We start from the raw sequence: 17596 nt of genomic DNA, 5'->3' as shown, positions 1-17596 counted from the left end.
ACACGAGTTTTGGGGGTGGCAGCCTCCTCCCCGGTCTAACTTACCTGTTGCCATTGCGGGGCAGCAAATGCAGAGATCGGCAGCCACCCCACCGCTCTTACCTGCGGCCATCACTGGACGGCAAATGCATGGACTGCCATGGGCGGCCTAAGATCCAGCTACACCACTGGGAATTGGACTGACTATAATCTCGAACAGTAAGCAACTCCAGTGAAATATGAACAATTTTTTTGATGAAAACGAATCTATCAAATTGACTTTATCAGCCAGATTGTAATCTGCAAAATGTCCCTCTTGGTTGATATTACACTGTGCAGGTTTTCTGAACGTGACTAATATTGTTTTCAAGCAGTACTTCTGACATTGTTTGAGAATTCCCTACAAGTAAGACGGTACCTCCAAGCAATATAGTAATGAGATAGGAGAAATAAAAAAAAATACATTAACTTTCGTTAATTAGTTTGCACTGTAATTTAAAATGTTATGTACAAAGAGAAGTATAGAGTTATGGGTTCGTGATGCGAATGTTGAAATCATTTGTGTAGATCAATTGTCAGACAATGTAATCTGTTGAAAAATATAGGCTTTATCGCAAACAAATTGTCATTTCACTTTCAAACGTAATCAGTTTCAATTGCAAACAGTTGTCATATTCAAATGTAAATCAAGGTAAAGTTGTATATTCTGCATGATAAGCACTTGTATGCCATACTTTGTTCCGTTCCCATTGCAACTTTTCTGGCTCGCAAGTGAGTTCTCTTCTCTGCTGCTGCCTCACCTGTAAAACCCCACAATGTGTTGCGGACCATTTAGGAAATAATATCCAGGGCTTGAGTCGGGGTACCACGCGGGTGGACGGCGTCTCCACACGTATTTTTCCGGGAGCTCGATAACTGGAGCAAATGGAGCCACACATTAACTCTTTGGCCTTTCTGGGGCAAGATCGGAGCCCATTCAGAACGTTGCTCACGCGCTGGCTTCTCTGATGCAATCACATCTAAGGGGTGAGCAAAGGAGGCAATGAGTATGATGGTGCAAGCCACCTGCCGTTACGTCAGCGTCCCCCACTTCTTTTTTTAGGACTTGTGCCCTGATAATGTCATCTATGGCAGCTACAATAATGACTTTGACTTTGTAATGAATTATTTTCATACTCTGCAAAGTGCACTTCACTAAGGGATTGAGGAAGGTTATGGTGAATGAGCCCTTCTGAGTGCCCAGCATTGTACAGAGATGGGCTTTCATCAAGTCTTGCTCTACCCTTATTGTGACGTCATTGGCTGATTTGCAATCTGCAACGCTGCCTATAAAACTTTGTGCTGTGACCCATAGCATCAGTGATGCAGCAATGTGCTAAGCACAACAAGCACGCTGCTGATGGGTTTGATAAGCATGCAGGTGGAAAGAAGTTATGCAGGTGAATCTCTTTATAGTTAATTATATTAATTAAGTTTGGCAAGTGGAAGTTGATGATGTTCTCTTTGAACTTATATTTAAACTATCTTCCAAATAACTGATGGCATACAACCACATATTATGCTTTCTCTATAATGACATTGTATCGTTTTAGTGGGTCTTCCAGGTTTACCACTAGCAGGTTGGTTTTTGTGACATGAGAAGCAAACTCAGAGTTTTTTGGGCTCTTTAAACCTGGACCCGGAACTCCCCATTCTAGAGCTTGGTTTCTGAAGCTCCATTGTCTTTTTAGGTTAGGCGCCAGACATGATCTACCTATCCATCTATCTATCTATCTATCTATCTATCTATCTATATATCTATCTATCTATCTATCTATCTATCTATCTATCTATCTATCTATCTATCTATCTATCTATCTATCTATCTATCTATCTATCTATCTATCTATCTATCTATCTGTCTGTCTGTCTGTCTGTCTGTCTGTCTGTCTGTCTGTCTGTCTGTCTGTCTGTCTGTCTGTCTGTCTGTCTGTCTGTCTGTCTGTCTGCCTGTCTGTCTGTCTGCCTGTCTGTCTGTCTGTCTGTCTGTCTGCCTCCCTGCCTGCCTGCCGGTCTGTCTGTATGTCTATCTGTCTATCTATTTACTCAATTATAGAGGCTTTCAGCCAACCCTCTTCACCCACTGTTTTGTTGTTGTGTCATTCAGATGTCCTTAAGAAGAACACTCACACCAAAGCAGGGACGACTATGACAATGTTTACTTTTTGAGGCCAAATGTATTTTTGCTTTTAGCCAGTGTTTTATGTTTTTTATAATTGAAGCTTAACAGCTCTCCCATCAAAACAATCTACAGACATCATGGCAAAGCAAAATAGATGCAAACTAGCATACACAACGACAAAAGACAGTGTTCCAACGCCAAATCTATGAACGTTACCAATGCTTGCTTAGAAGTTTTGGTTTCAAGATAGATTAGATAGTGATTGTACCAGATGGATGGGTACGGCTGAAGACAACCAACCGGACCTTTAGGTCCTGATGTAAATTTTAATATAAGGAGGACGATAAGTCAGTGATCACAAACGTCATACATCTGCTGCTATTTGACAATGACGTGCTAATAGCTTTGAAAGCTTGTGTTCCACGAATGCCCAAAAACATAGTAGATATTCCCAATACACATGACTGCCCCTCCACCACCTCACACATGAGTTATTTTTCTGTTGAGAAAGTTTCATTAGCAGGCAAAGCTATGTTTATGTTAGGCCCTGAGTGGCCTTTTAAGCATGTTGTTAGGAATAATAAACACCAGATTTGGAGATTAAAGATTTCCCATCTAGGTGGTGGAAGCGGCCTGGTGTTCAGTAATATGGCTTGCTCCTCCCAGTAATAGCATCAGTGATGTGGACGCTAGCTTGGGATGTGAAAGCTTTAAGCTGGAAGTCATTAAAAGAGACGACAGAATCAGACTCTGGCCTCGGCACTTACAGGTCTGTTCCAGATATTTACTGTCTCAGACTACAACATGATAACTGTTGTCAATGGGCCTCAACTGCACACAAATACCACAAGGAAAATTACAAAGAAGGATAAAAATGTCTTTTCAAAATGGTAGGCTGAATAAGGCAACTGGTGATAGAAAAGGGAAGATAGTTTCCTCCCCTGCTCCTTAATGAATGCCCTGTACGGTGAAAAAGGATAAAAGTAACACCTTTTTATCCCCAAAACAATCAGTTGTCCTGTCGCCATATAGCAAGCTTGCGATGGCTGGAAAGTAACCACGGTTTGAAAGAGCACAGTTAGGTACTCTGAGTGAAAGGTTTGTTACCTTATGTTATATATATATAATGATATGAGTCACCATAAGCCGTCAGTCTAAGGTGGGAATTTTGCTCCCATCCCAAAAAATAGTGGTTAGATTAGAGCTGGGTAGCAGTACTGCTGCTCCGGTCAAGGTACTTGAGGTCAAGGATGGACCTGGAGATCACCTGCCTGATTCAGCAATCATTACTTTAATTGAGAGTAATTGGGTTGACTTTAGGACTCTCTCAATAACCAACACGCTTTCCGAAAATCAAATAATGTGGGATATAAAGAACTCTATCTCAGATAGAGGAGTTTGCGGGGAAGGGGGTGTTTCTCTTCGTTGTAAACAGGGTGCCAGCTTGAAGATGCCCTTGTGGAATATTCCTGGGACCTGTGGACATAAAGAAGACTTTGATATAGTCTGTTAAATGATGACTTTGGTTTCAACTGCTTGCAGGAATCCTGAGCACCCATGCCTATAGCTGTAATTGGTTTCCAAGCTTTGGTCCATTTTTCAGGATGATAGCAATTAAGGACAGAGCAAAGCTAGCCTGCTTACATTCTGGTCTTTCAAGGTCTTATAATAGGTGTGAGGTTTGCCTGGTTCAATAAGACAAACGGCCTTGTATACGAGTTTATTATGATATTCAGCTCCTGATGGATACCTGCACCGCATGTGGTTAAAGACTATTATTATGGGAATATTTTCTAGTAACCATCAGATGACTTGATGGACTGGCCTTGTACTGGAGGATTGCTCAGGTTAAGCTCTTAGCCAAAAGTTATTGTAGGCTCAGATATTATGTGCAGAGCAGTAATTCACTATTTTAAGACACCTTTATCATATACATCTCCACTGTGAGGGTATATATTTTATTTGATAAAATGTTATTTGATTGTATATCTATGGGGAAATTACACATTACTTATTTGATGAAAGAATGGGAGAGACCTTTCTGGACAGGTCATTGTTCATCAGGCTCATCTTCTTTTCGTTCCCAGCAGTAAGGCCCTAGGTATCATGTACACAATGAGGGTCAAAGGCCATTAAGTAGCCAGTAGACTTCCATGAGGAGTCAAAGCTTGGTTAGTCTGGGAGTCCACTATTATGCTAGAATCTAGAATAAGGATTAGGATGTAGCAATATGATGATTATGTCACTACTCCCCTTTCTTTTGATACATTTGGGGGAAGTTGGATGAAAACAATTTAAGAAAAGCTGTTTAAAATTCCAAGGGAAAGGATGCAACGTGCATTCAAATTAGTCTGTTCTGCTGATAAAATCTTATTCGACATGTTGTTTGTAGGACTTCTTGGAATCCAAATAATATTTAAACCCAGTTGCAAGAACTGCGGAGTGATTATATGTTATGCATCAAACAAACTGCAGGGAGTTTTCGAGATAGTGATGCGAACATACGGTCAATTGCAAATTACAAAGAACCACAGGTTTTTGGATCTCGGTGGCCAGAGGTGGTAGCCAGATAAAAACTGAACTTACGGTGTATCCAGTGCAAAACAATGTAAGTGCTCAATAGGTGCGCTCCCAACAAGACTCGCTCTCACAATCAAGTAAAACAGTGACAAAAGAATGGGTTTGATTGCTGTGTGGGTCTGGAGCCAGGATCAATAAGAATTGAGAGACAACATAGCAGAAGAAGGTGCCATGGGACAAATGGAGGTTGTGCCAACTGGTCCATCATCAGTCTGCTCTTTGCCCAATGTCAAAGGTAAGCGGTTCTCTTGAGTTGAGAAATTATCCACCGCAGAGTGAAGTGCTAATGGTGATTAAAGAAAAAAAGCTGGATTCCATCCAGAGGGAAACAAATTAACACTGGACCATTAAGAAAAAATCCCTTGTCAGTGAGGTAGGGGAAATGAGGCAAAGCCACTGCTAGCAAAGCCATTACAAAAGTAAATTTATTTAGGGCGGGAGTCCAAAGGTCCACAATTGCAAACTCCAACCTGGCAGAAGACCTACATATGAGGAAACCATAAAGCTTAGTGAACAGAGGAGAAGAAAATAATTTTCTAACGATAACAACAATATGAGTACCATACTGAGATAGCAGACTGCAAGTAATAGCACACCCATCCTGGTGCTTACTCACTGACCCACCAAGCAAGATATATCACTCTGTGACAACATCTGAACCAAGAATGAACATGTAGACATGGAGGGAAACAGCTTGAGAGGAATTTGCCGAGCATTTTCATACACGTCCTGGAAAGGAACATTAGAATATCCAAATTGTGAATGATGATAAAGCGAGGTTCTGAAGAAGGAAGATGAATTGTGCCCAACGGATATATTAGCGAAGCATGCCCCCCTACCAGTGAAAAACAGAATGGTAAGAAAAACATTTAAAGCAGACAGCAGCACATTTGATGAAAGCCACCAACAGATCTGTCTGAAAGCATTTTGAACAAAAGAGGATCTCTGCAAGGGATTACGAGAGAACAAAGACGAAGAAAGATGACATATATGTGCATTAGTGTTCCCATTAAAATCTATGAATCATAGAGTCCAAAAAAGCAGAGGAGAGGAAGAAAGCATTGGAACTGCAATCAAGTGGATCACCGAGCACTCATACCAATGAGGAGAGATCCAGAACATGAAACTGGAGCAAATGAGGAATAAAGCAGCAGAAAATAGTGTATGGACAAGCTGAAATAACTCGAAACGGGACTAAAGAGGCTACTCATTTGAAGACACACTCTTCTTAACAGTCTGATAAAACTGCAAAGAGTGGAAGAGACATTTATGAGCGCATGAGGGAGAAAGAGGAATACCATCTATTGATGGACGTGCACTCTCTAGCACACCTGGGGTCTATCAATGGACCAGCGTGGGATCAGAAGGTTAAGTTAAAAGTCTAATTTGGATATTTTAACGGGGAATTTATGGTTGGGAGAGAAGAGAGAATAGGAGAATACACACCTCAATGATCAGAAGGACCCTTCCCCTGAAACACAATATAGACAGGTATCAAGGCTCAGTAGGTAAGGTATACAGGATTTCATTCTGAATGACCTGGTTGATCAGATGGAATTTGTGGGGTCTGAAATACCCAGTAAAGTGCCACAAAACAGGGCAGGCACACTGATTGGAATCACGGATGTGATATGTTTACAAGAGACCCATCTTCTCTCAAAATATATCAGATATAGGAAGCACAGGATGTTGCTGACCCAAGCAAGTACATCAACTAAGCAGAAAACCTATGGGTTATCAATCAATCAATCAGTATTTGTAGAGTGTGACTAATCATCCGCAAGACAATACAGACTCTGGGTTACTTGGCTCAGTCGAAAAACCAGGTCTTGAGTTCCTTTCTGAAGTCCATGGGAGAGGGTGATGATGTAGGTGTCAAGGTAGTAAAATGGACAGCCTCCCCTGTAGTTATGGTAGATGTGAGGTATCTGTGCGATGGCGAAAGAGGCAGAGTGGAGGACTCTGGAGAGTTGGTGAAAGTTCAGGCGGCGGCTGCTGTATTCTGGTCCTTGGTCGTGAAGGGCTTTGTAGGCGTAGCATGATTTTGAATTGGCATCTTTTCTGGATGGGGAGCCACTGGAGGTTCTGAATGTGATGTGGGTCTGTTTCAACAGGTTAAGGATAGGTCTTGCAGCTGATTTCTGTATCGTCTGGAGTCTCTTCATGAGTTGGTGTATACAGTGCATTGCTGTAGTCCAGTTGGCGGGTGACTAGGGCTTACGTAACATTTTTTCTTGCACTGATGAGGAGCCATTTGAAGATTCTTTTGAGCATACATAGGGTTTGGAAGCAGGCAGAGGAGACCACGCTTATCTGTCATTTCATGGTGAGTTTGCTGTCCAGGATGATGCCAAAGTTGGGGGCATTGTATGTCAGTGCGGGAGTGGGTCCAAGTTTGGCAGGCCACCTGCTGTGTTCTAGCGGGAGGTGTTGTTCCCAAAGAGTAGAACTTTTGTCTTGTCAGTGTTGAGCTTCAGACAGTTGGTCTTCCAACAGTCGGCAATGTTTGTCATGCAGTTGTGTGAAAGTTGGCCCTTGTGGCGGAGGGGGTCTGGTGAGAGCGAGAGGATGAGCTGGGTGTCATCGGTGTAGGATATGATTGTGAAGTTAGGGGTTCTGACCATTTCGGCCAGGGGCATCATGTACATGTTGAAGAGGGTAGGGCTGAGGGAATGAACCTTGAGGGATGCCGCAGATGGTGCTCTTTGGATCCAAGGTAAAAGTTGGCACTCAAACTCTCTGGGTTCATCCTAAGAGGAAGGATGTGATCCTTCTGAGGACATCTCCCTGGATCCTGATGTGGTGGAGTCTCTTGATGAGTGGGTGGTGGGATACAATTTTGAATGCTGCAGAGATTTCGAAGAGGATCAGGGCTGCTGATTCTTCCCTGTCAAGGAGGGTTTGGATGTCATCAGTCAAGGTGATCATGGTGGTCTCAGTGCTGTGGTTGGTATGGAAACCCGATTGTGAGGCATCAAGCAGGTTGTTTCTCTCCTGGTGTTCAGTGAGCCGGTGGTTTATGGCTTTCAAGAGAACTTTGGTGGGGAATGGGAGGAGCGAGATGGGTTGCTAGTTCTTGAGTTCACTGGAGTCGGCAGAGAGTTTCTTGAGAAGGGATTTGACTTCTGCATGTTTCCATCCATCGGGCGAAGGTGGATGTGGTGATGGATGCATTAATAATGGTGGTGATTTGGCAGCTGATTTCCTTTCTTTCGAGGTTGAAGCAGCAATGGGGGAAAGGGTCCATGGGTGCTCCTGAATGGATGAAGTTCATGATGGCTGTGGTGTTCTGTGTGGTAAGCAGTTTCCACAAGGGGAGCGGATGGTCTGGTGTGGCATCATTTGGTGTGAGGAGACTATTGAGGTCAGTGAGTTCAGTGGGTTGGGGATCAAAGTTTCTGTAGATGGTGGATATCTTGTAATGTAAATAATTCACTAGCATGTCGCAGAGTTACAGTGAAGGGGAGTTCATGTTCTCGGTGGTTGCAAGGCAGAACTCTTTGAAGCTGCTTAAGAGTTCCTTTGTGTGGTTGGCACTTGCTTCAATGCGGTTCACCATGGCATCTCTTTTTTTGTGTCTTTGAGGTGTTGGTGGTATTTGTGGAGCACAGACTTGATGGTGGCCTTGTCACAGGGTCTCTTCTGGTGTGCCATGTTCTCTACAGTCATTTACAGCTAGGTTTAATTGTCCTGAGTTTTGGTGTGAACCAGCTAGCTTGTTTTAAGGAATTGAGGCTCTTGGCTGGCTTGACAGGGAGACTCTGTATCAATTTATGAAAAACTAGCAGTTGAGATTAGCTAGACATGGGAAGATAATAAAATGGGTAGATATTTCATTATAACAGGCAAGCTAGAGGGGAAGGACTTAACATTTGTGGCTTCCTAAGCTAGAGGGGAAGGATTTAACAATCGTGGATTCCTATGTTGCCAACAAGAATCCAGATGGGTTCTCAAAATCATTACACAATATAATTCGGGAGAAATGGGTGGGTGAATTGGCTTGACTGAGAGACTTCAATTCTGTACATGCACCACATTTAAATAGACCCCCCCTAATGATAGATTCCTCAGTGAAGGGATGGTGAAAACTGTTAGCAAAACAATTCTAGGCAATGCACTTCCCAATTCCTATTGTCTGGTGAATGGTTCAACCCAAGCACAGAAAATATACATACATGCAAATGACAGAGAGATCTCTTGAGACTCAAACAATTCTTTGAGAATGCCTAATTTGGCTGATAAATTACTCAAGACAACTAGATAGAATCCTTGTATTTCAATGGTGATAAATGCCTCAGAAGGACCTACTGACTCGAAAGTGGGAATGATTTTAACCTACCTGTGCTAAATTCACATGAGAGAGAAAGGCTAGACCAACACATTACAGAGTACTAAATAGTCAGGGTAATTAGAGACCCTTTTATACACACATCTCCCGCCTCAATTGGTCTGACAGCATATTTTTTAAAAGATTTGTAGGACTATTGTGAGCCCCAACCAGGTAAAACTTAACAGCTCATGTACAAATACAGGAGAAATCAGTCAAACATGAAGCAAATATTTCTCTGACACACAAAGAAGCGAAATCCAAAATCATATTGTAAATCCCATAGACCAAAAATATAGTTCAATCTAAAATTACGGATATATACAAAGATATTGGCCAACACACTAGAAAATGTTATGTCTCGCCGTATTGCCCAGAGTAGTTGAGATTAATAAAAAACAGTCAATATTTTGGTAATGTCCAGAAGGTTCTACATTTAGCAGAGAAGGCAAACACGCAAAAAATCCCAATGGTCCTTCTTTTCCTTGAACTTTGAAAGGCATTTCACCAAGTTGATTAGGTATTCCTAAAATATACATAGAGTGATTTGGAACTTGCCCCATGATACAGAAATACTGTTGCTGGGATTCTCCTCTTTGAACAGAACTATGCTTAGAACCATAGTACATCAGTATTACTAGAGTCACCATATCACCTCAGTACCCATGAGTCCGAATCCGACTAACTATAGTCCCTCACTTGCTCTCCTAACCTTACCAGAGAAACAAGTGAATTGGTACCCAGGAACACAACACTCTCGACCCTTGCAAGGATCACGGTAACAGGAAACACCCTTTCAATCTCTCACTCATACTCAGCCACAATAAGTTGACCAGGAGACACAAAGGCAGTTTAAAATATTCAATCAAACTATTGTGCTCCGAAATGCAGTATACGTGCTACAATTGGAAAACAGATGCATACTAAAAATAACATTAGCATGGATAATAATCCATATATCATGAAAAGTCTTTCCTTTTATAGAACAGAGAAACCCCCTCTCTTTCTAATGAAGCTAAATGAATATTTATCAAAGATCTCTGGGAATAATGGCACACCCCGTACCTTACCATGCACAGGTGGACCCTCTACATCTCAGCAGCTGCTGTGCCCTTGTCTCAGAGCTCTCGTTCAATTAATCTGTTTTCTGCTCAGGCGCTCATCTATATGATAGGACATGTGTGCATATAAACAACAGCTGCATTCTTATGTTATGTCTATGTGTTAGTGCCTGACCAGAAATAATAACAAGGAACATTGTTGTTTGACCTTGTCTATGGTGTTCAGACTAAATCCGAGGAAAAGAACTGAACCCAAAAACATATGCAGGTTCTCTGTGAAAGTACAATGTGGTATAAAAGAAAAACATGCTTTCATAGTAATGTGCAAAGGAAAATGAGGCCTACAAAGTGCACAGTTTGGTCTCACATAGTGAAAACTATAATGGGCCATGCAGGAAACACACAATAATACATTTGGGTTAGCTATGCAATCCCAGCAGCCCAAATTTTAATAGATGGAGGGGAAAATACAACTTCTTTTCATTTGGAGTAAAAGACCAGGCTGGGATTCCATTATGGAAAAGAAACAATTGATGGACGTAATTCTGGACAATGCAAACATTCACCCCCAGTCACAAAGATCTGGATTTAATCCATCATTCTTTTGCTCACCACACCACCCCAGTTTGGACCCAGCCAAATGCAAATCAGTCTTGACCTTGTTCCTTGTGGGAACAGTCCAGCCCGCACTGCCAAGCCAGGTCCTCCCTGGACCAGTAACAAGCATCCTGGGACCGGTTTCTGGGCATCACCATTCATCAGCTAGGCTAGCTTGAATCCAGTGGTGTAGTGAGCACGGGACTCACTTCTGGGCATACCCTTCCCACTTAGGGTGACATATGCAAAAGAAATAATTGATGGATGGGATGCTGGATAATGCAAACATTCACCCCGGTCACAAAGTTCTGGATTTAATCCATCATTCTTTTGCTCACCACACCACCCCAGTTTGGACCCAGCCATATGCAAATCAGTGTTGACCCTGTTCCTTGTGGGAGGAGTCCAGCCCGAACTGCCAAGCTAGGTCCGTTATCCCAACTTCTCATTGTACAATCAGTACTGCCACAACTTTTCCCACAAATTATAGGTTTTGAGGGGAAGTCCTTCAGATGTACCCTACACAAAATATATCTATTTGAAGATGACATTCTACTCTCCCACGGACATCTCAAGACATAATTACCAGCGGTTTGGTTTATCCTAAAAGTATATGCCTTCATCTCAGTAGCCAAAGTGATAACTCAAGGGGTGCTGGGGTTAAGGCTACAAAAATTAACACAGGAAAATTTGGTTCCATCTCTCCTTTTCTTTGGGACGGGGAAGGTCAGATACTCAAAAGTAGATATAGGGCCATCTTTTCAGAAACTGTTTAAAGCAAAATATCCTTTACCAATATCAGAAATTTGGAAAGACCTAAACATTTTATTCTAGCTGGGCTGAATAGCAACTTTAAAAATTAATCCCCCTGAGGTTGCTTTATATGTTTCAAGCACTGCCAACCCCCTTTTCCAAAACTGGAATACAAGTTCTCCATGCCGAGAATGGGGTATTTATAAGGGGAGGCATGAAACCCAGAATTGCTGAAACAAATTATGTTAAATTACAGGTTTGGGAGGCCTATGTATTCCAAGTTTAGAGGATTATTACAAAGCTGCTCAATTATTAATTGCTAAATACAAATGGATTGAGGGTAGAGGCTATAGAAATCCGCACCTGACAGATATAGTATGTCTCAGTTATGACTAGATAGTGCAAACAACAAAGGAGCACTCCCCTCTATGTTCCCTACTTAGGAAAAAATCCTATATCAACATTAAACACAGAAAGGTTCGGTACTTTAACAATTATAGCAGACAATGTCCAAACAGTGAGCACACAAAAACATATCCAGATTCCAGTTGTAGGTTTCTTAAAAGGGATTTTTCTTTATTTAATTCATTTATTAAAAGTCAAAGGACCTTAGCCGACGCGTTTCGTCGTCTCACAAGAATACTTCTTCAGGGCTTTTTTAAGTCACAAGGAAATGTATTCAAAGACGTTGACTGAAACTGACGAGCATACACACTGCTGGCTATCGGGCCACTTTGTGGTAATGCCTACCGTATAAAGGTCTTCTCAACATGGACATTATGACATTCTGTTGGAACTTACAACGTTTTTGAATACATTTCTTTGTGACTTAAAAAAGCCCTGAAGAAGTCTTGTTAAGAAACCTACATCTGGGATCTGGACATCTTTTGTGTGCTCACTGTTTGGACGTTGTCTGCTATAATTGTTAAAGTGCTGAAGCTTTTAGTGTTTAATGTCAATTATTAATTGAGTTTGAATTTTTCCTGTTGGCCAGGGAGAAACACTGGCTATACATGGACATGACAATAATGCAATACTGCCTGTGGGACCTATTTTAGTTTCTGAAAAGGTAATAGACGCACAGTGCCTATGCAATGCAGATAATATGTCTGTACCTAGAGATTGGCAACAACATTTCGAGAAACCCTCTATAACTAAATTCTCATTGATGTAAATGTACAGGAATTTATATAGCGCAAATCACCGAGCGGTTTCTAAGCGCTTGCTTAGGGAACCCGTCCTGGTATTCCCCTGTGAGATAACTCCGGCAGGGTATCCGCAAGGTGAAAGCCAGGCATCCCACCGCGAGGGGCCGTTGTGGAGATTAAGCAAGCTATTGCCCAGAGTCGCAGAGTGTGAACCTGTGAATCGAGTAGGCACCGGAGCGAGAAATGTCGAGTCCATGGACATTTTAGGACTCAAGACCCCGACGAGCTGGGAATTGAACCCTGGTCCCGGGCTGACCTCTGCTTCCAGGTCTGCCTCCTCTAACCAGTGAGCCAAACTTCTCCACGATCTTCCCCCCATATGTGGTCATCTGAGTTTAAAACCAGTTAGATAAGTTAAGGGCTTAGGAAAATGGAGAAAGAGGATTTGCTTAATGTTGAGGGACTTCTTCTACCAGGGAACAGTAAAACCTTTGAACTGTATAAAAAATGATTTACAGTAGGCAAAGCAGAAAGGTTAAATTACTTGTGAGTAAAATATTGAGTATCTTTGCCTATGATGACTTCAGCAGGCAACGACTGCAGGCAACAGAGAATTGACAACTTTTGATACACTATTCAATGCATACAATTCTATGAGGGGGGTCTTATAACGAATATATACAAAATATTAACCAATCTGCATACACATCTTCACTGGCCATGCATGAACTCATGGAACAAAGCATAGGCTAGAAAGGTAATCAATGACAACAACTGTTCAATGGGACAATTGCTAAAAATATTTTGATTGATGTAACAAATGACAGAGTAGAATTCTGGAACTACGTAGACTCATCTGTAAGGAAACAGTAGGAGTGTCAGATGCTAAATCTGCTATGCTAGTGTTTTGAGTATTCATATGTTCAAAATCGGGTATTTATCTGCTCAGCTGTAGAATGGTATATGTGCACATAAAGCTTTCAAGTATAATCCCTCCATCTGCCTATCAAAACTGCTTGTGAAAATATGATCCATAGTCTAATGAGTTATTAGCTAAGCTAAATAAGAAAGTGGCTGCCTGCGGACGGGGGTGGTGGGGCAGGGGGAGGAATGTATTTTTTTTAAAAAGGACTTACCTGAAATGACCATTTCCTCCATCCTCGTCCTCTTCATTCTGCTTATCTGGGCTGGCAGCAGGAAGCACCAGGGCACAGCATGGCAGCATTGTGATTGGTCTGAGCGCTGTGGTTCGGAGCACAGATGGAGACAGGGTGCCTGGCATGTTCCTAACCAGGCTGTGTAATGCAATCTGGTGGGAACATGCAAAGTGCGCGTGAACTGTTTGGTAAAACAGTTCATGAAGACTTAGGGAGTACACACCACCCCTCCCCCTGCTCTTACCAGCCCCACCTCGCCCCACCACTGGTTGCAATAGGAAAGATAAAATTATAAAAACGATATGTTATTATAATTTTATTTGTCCTTTTGCAGTCCTGCCAAGTATCACGCATCATGTGTGATGCTAACGCATTTCAGTGCGGTGCTCCACATCACCACACCGAAATGCATTGTCACGCATAATGCATAGTCTTAGCCTTGTCACAGAGGCACTGCAAACTGAGTGTGTTTGTGGCAGCAGTGAGAGCGCGCCTTTGGCCTGTGCAGTTCCGCAGACTTGGGGCACTCCCAACAGTTGAGCAGGCTCACAGTCAGTGTGCTGCTACAATGTATTTTACACAATCCAATCCCACAGTGCTGCGCGGATCTGAGTTCAGGCAGGCTGACGTCATGGCCCTGCCGCCGCTGAGAGCCCACTACTCCAGAGACAGCTTGGGCCAGCCTACGCAATCAGTATGTGACACACTTTATGGCTCTGCAAGAGGGATGTGACATCCTGCTGCTGCCAGAGCAGGTCGCAGGGTCCGGAGTTTCAACTTTGTAAGGTTGTCCGTGGGACCGCGGCAAATAATTAATCAAGGTGCTGGAGCTGGTTCGTAGAGCTCTGCTGCTCGCACCGGCCGGCGCCCGCGCTGCTGGGCTAAATGTATACTATGCCCGCGCTGCTCCCCTGCCAATGAATTAAATATTTCAGAACCCGGCCGCCGAAGATGAGTGCGGCATCCAGTGACGGATGACAGCCACTGACCAGGTTGCAGCGGCTGCCAGGACTCGGAGGACAGCTCAACTGGTCGGTGTCAGGCCACTGTAACAGCCTGGACGCTTGCAGCTGATTAATTGTGACCCAGGGGCCAGTCGAGCGATCTTGCACAGTGAGTCGCAGATGCACCAGTTAAGTTGCCCGGTGTTCAGGCTGAGAGATTCAGAAGAACAGATCCGTGAGTATTACCACCAGCCACTTCAAATGTTGTCAAAGTGTTTAATTATAACACAATCACATTAAATTTTATGGGAGCGCCTGATATTTCTGAATGCTATGAAACTTCCATGGACGCCTATTGGGGAACTTATGGTGCCAGCCATACCACAGACACCTTGGTCTTAATTGGAGCCCTATTCACCCATAGGGCCTGTCTCGTTCCTACCACTAGTATGGCATTTGATCAGAAGTTTGTCCCATTGAAACAGGCGTTAGGCAGCAGGTGTATGAGTTGTGAAACTTTCTTGATTTCATGCGATGGGGTTCTTGACTTAGGAGGATGGTACCTGGAAGAGGCACTCTCAATAAATGGGTGTCATTTCTGAAATGTATATGTTTCCCTTGTTGCCATTGTTTGATTTTGCTCGCGAGAAAATGTCACTCATAGTCGTTGAATGTCACTCATAATTGCACAGAAATTTCGAAAATGTCACACATAAGCAATTTGAAACCTTGGCAGCTATGCTTTTGAGCAGAGGAGTGACACATCTCCACCTTAGCGGAGGAACCACCACTGACTGCAAATAGGAGTACGTCTAAAGTCTGATGAGAGCTATCCAGTCAAGGAGGAAACTAGAATATTGTTTCAAGTTGAGTTAATGTTATGCCGAGGAACACTCTTAAATTTCCCTTCTTGAACTATTATCACCAAGAAATTGTCAAAGAGTTATGTGTTCCTTTGTCATCACTGCCTCCTTAGGTGAGGGGTTGAGTGATCTTACTCTTGTCATAGGTTTATTTTGGCCATCAGTTCCTTTTATACATCTATTAGGCCTATGGCCTAGTTTGAAGTACTTGATGTTGCACTTTTTTTTAAGGATCTGCCTACTTATATTATATGCACCTCTAGGTCGAAAACACTTCACCTGTTTGTTTTGATTTGGGTTTGACTAACAAAGTATATGCCTGTTTTGTGCAAATGATCACTCTTGCAACCAAACATCTAAACAGCAGGTGAGTAGGTCACATTTGTGCTCTTTCATCATGCCGATTCATTATGTGAATGGCTATTCAATTACTGTTGGTGATAAGTGAACTGAGTCATGTTTGTTAGTAGGTTAAAATGCTGCAGCTGTTTTGCCCAAATAGTTTTTAGGTGATTCACAGTGGAATAAATTAAGTGTTTACCTGTCATAAAATGGTCGCTAATATATGGTTTTAATACTTTAGTACTGATGGGCCGCTGATGACAGATGCATAATGTGATTTGAGATTATTTTGCTTTGCTTGTAATCTTTATGATGTTTGGACTGTATATAACACCTAATAGCTGTTAAACTTTCAGACCAAAAGCAATCACATTTGTACACAGACTACTAAATATTTATTTTTCCTGCATGACATACTGGTGACCTTAAGTAAATGTAATAAATATAAATCAAAACAAACTCTATGAACATTGATTTTTACTGCCACAATACAGTTGTGACTTCCAGAAACGGAAATTGAGCGAAATGGCTAAAATGTAAATATGTGATGTGATAATAAAGAGTATCTACATGGAAATTAGCAGCACCCAGTCAGTGTCTAATGTAGCCTCAGATCTGAAAGAAGCCAAATCTATTGTACATAGGATTAAGAACATCAATGTATGTGACATCTGATATTAAAATTCACATTTAACCAATATTTTGCTGTTGGCACTCCGGTCATTATGAAAAGCACTGGATGAAGAACTGCCTACCCATGTGTTGATACATACTCTATACCTCATGCGGGGGGGGATTGACATCTTATCACATGGCTATACAAACCAATTAGGGACTATACGGGCATCTCTTTAGTGTACCTCGGGCACCTCTGAGAGTAGGACTTAACGAGACCTCTTCATGACACCAAGTGGTCTAGAGCCCTGGAATCCCCTAAGACTATTTTGAGGAATGCTTGTTTTAAAAATATCAAATGTATGATCCTACACAGGGCTTACCTTACACACTTTCGACTAAATCATATGTTCCCCGCAGCCAATTTCACTTGTCCTAGATAATTATTCCAGTTAGCTGACTTCCAGCACATGCCCAGGTCCTGCCCTAAAATAGCAAGATTTTGTCATGCACTACATTCTTCATTTGAGCACAGTCACAGAACTCACCACATTAAATCCTTGGGAGGCTACTGCCTTATGTATTTTCCACAGGCCAAAGAAATCACAGGGTACGGCTGCAATTCGCCAGCCTCACCCTCCTGTTGGCCAAGTATCTACTAACTATGAACAGGAGCACCCAACACCCACGGCTTTGTCCCTATGGTGTAAGGCATTACTGGGGTGAAGCAGAGACCTCTGCGTTGCATTGAGAGGAGGCCTTTCAAATACGCTGGAGCCCTATTGCTGCTGCCTGGAACCGAATGCTTCTACGGTATAAGGTACTGGCTGAGGAGAACACCCCCTCCCTCACAGTCGTAAATATATAGGCCTCAGGTCCCCAGTTACCCTCCCTCTCCATCACAATATGTCAGAGTTCACACAGCAGCATTACACTATTATCACTCATGCACCCCCTAGCTCAGTTTTCCAAGTTTTGTAACAACCCTATTTTGCATTGGGTCCCCCTTATCCTTTTAGGACACAGAGGGAGAAAATGTTACATGGCAGCAAGTAGCAGTAGCGTTGTGT

General features: G+C 42.5%; 1 protein-coding gene across 1 annotated transcript in view; it reads left to right on the top strand.

The window, feature by feature from the left end:
- The window catches only part of FAM83B (family with sequence similarity 83 member B), a 471668-nt gene that overhangs the window by 113788 nt on the left and 340284 nt on the right, over window positions 1-17596 (top strand). The window lies entirely within an intron of this gene.

The sequence above is a fragment of the Lissotriton helveticus genome, chromosome 6 (genome assembly GCF_964261635.1).
Source record: "Lissotriton helveticus chromosome 6, aLisHel1.1, whole genome shotgun sequence".
NCBI lineage: Eukaryota > Metazoa > Chordata > Amphibia > Caudata > Salamandridae > Lissotriton > Lissotriton helveticus.
The sequence above is the reverse complement of the archived record's forward strand: the minus strand, read 5'-3'. Positions and strand labels throughout refer to the sequence as shown.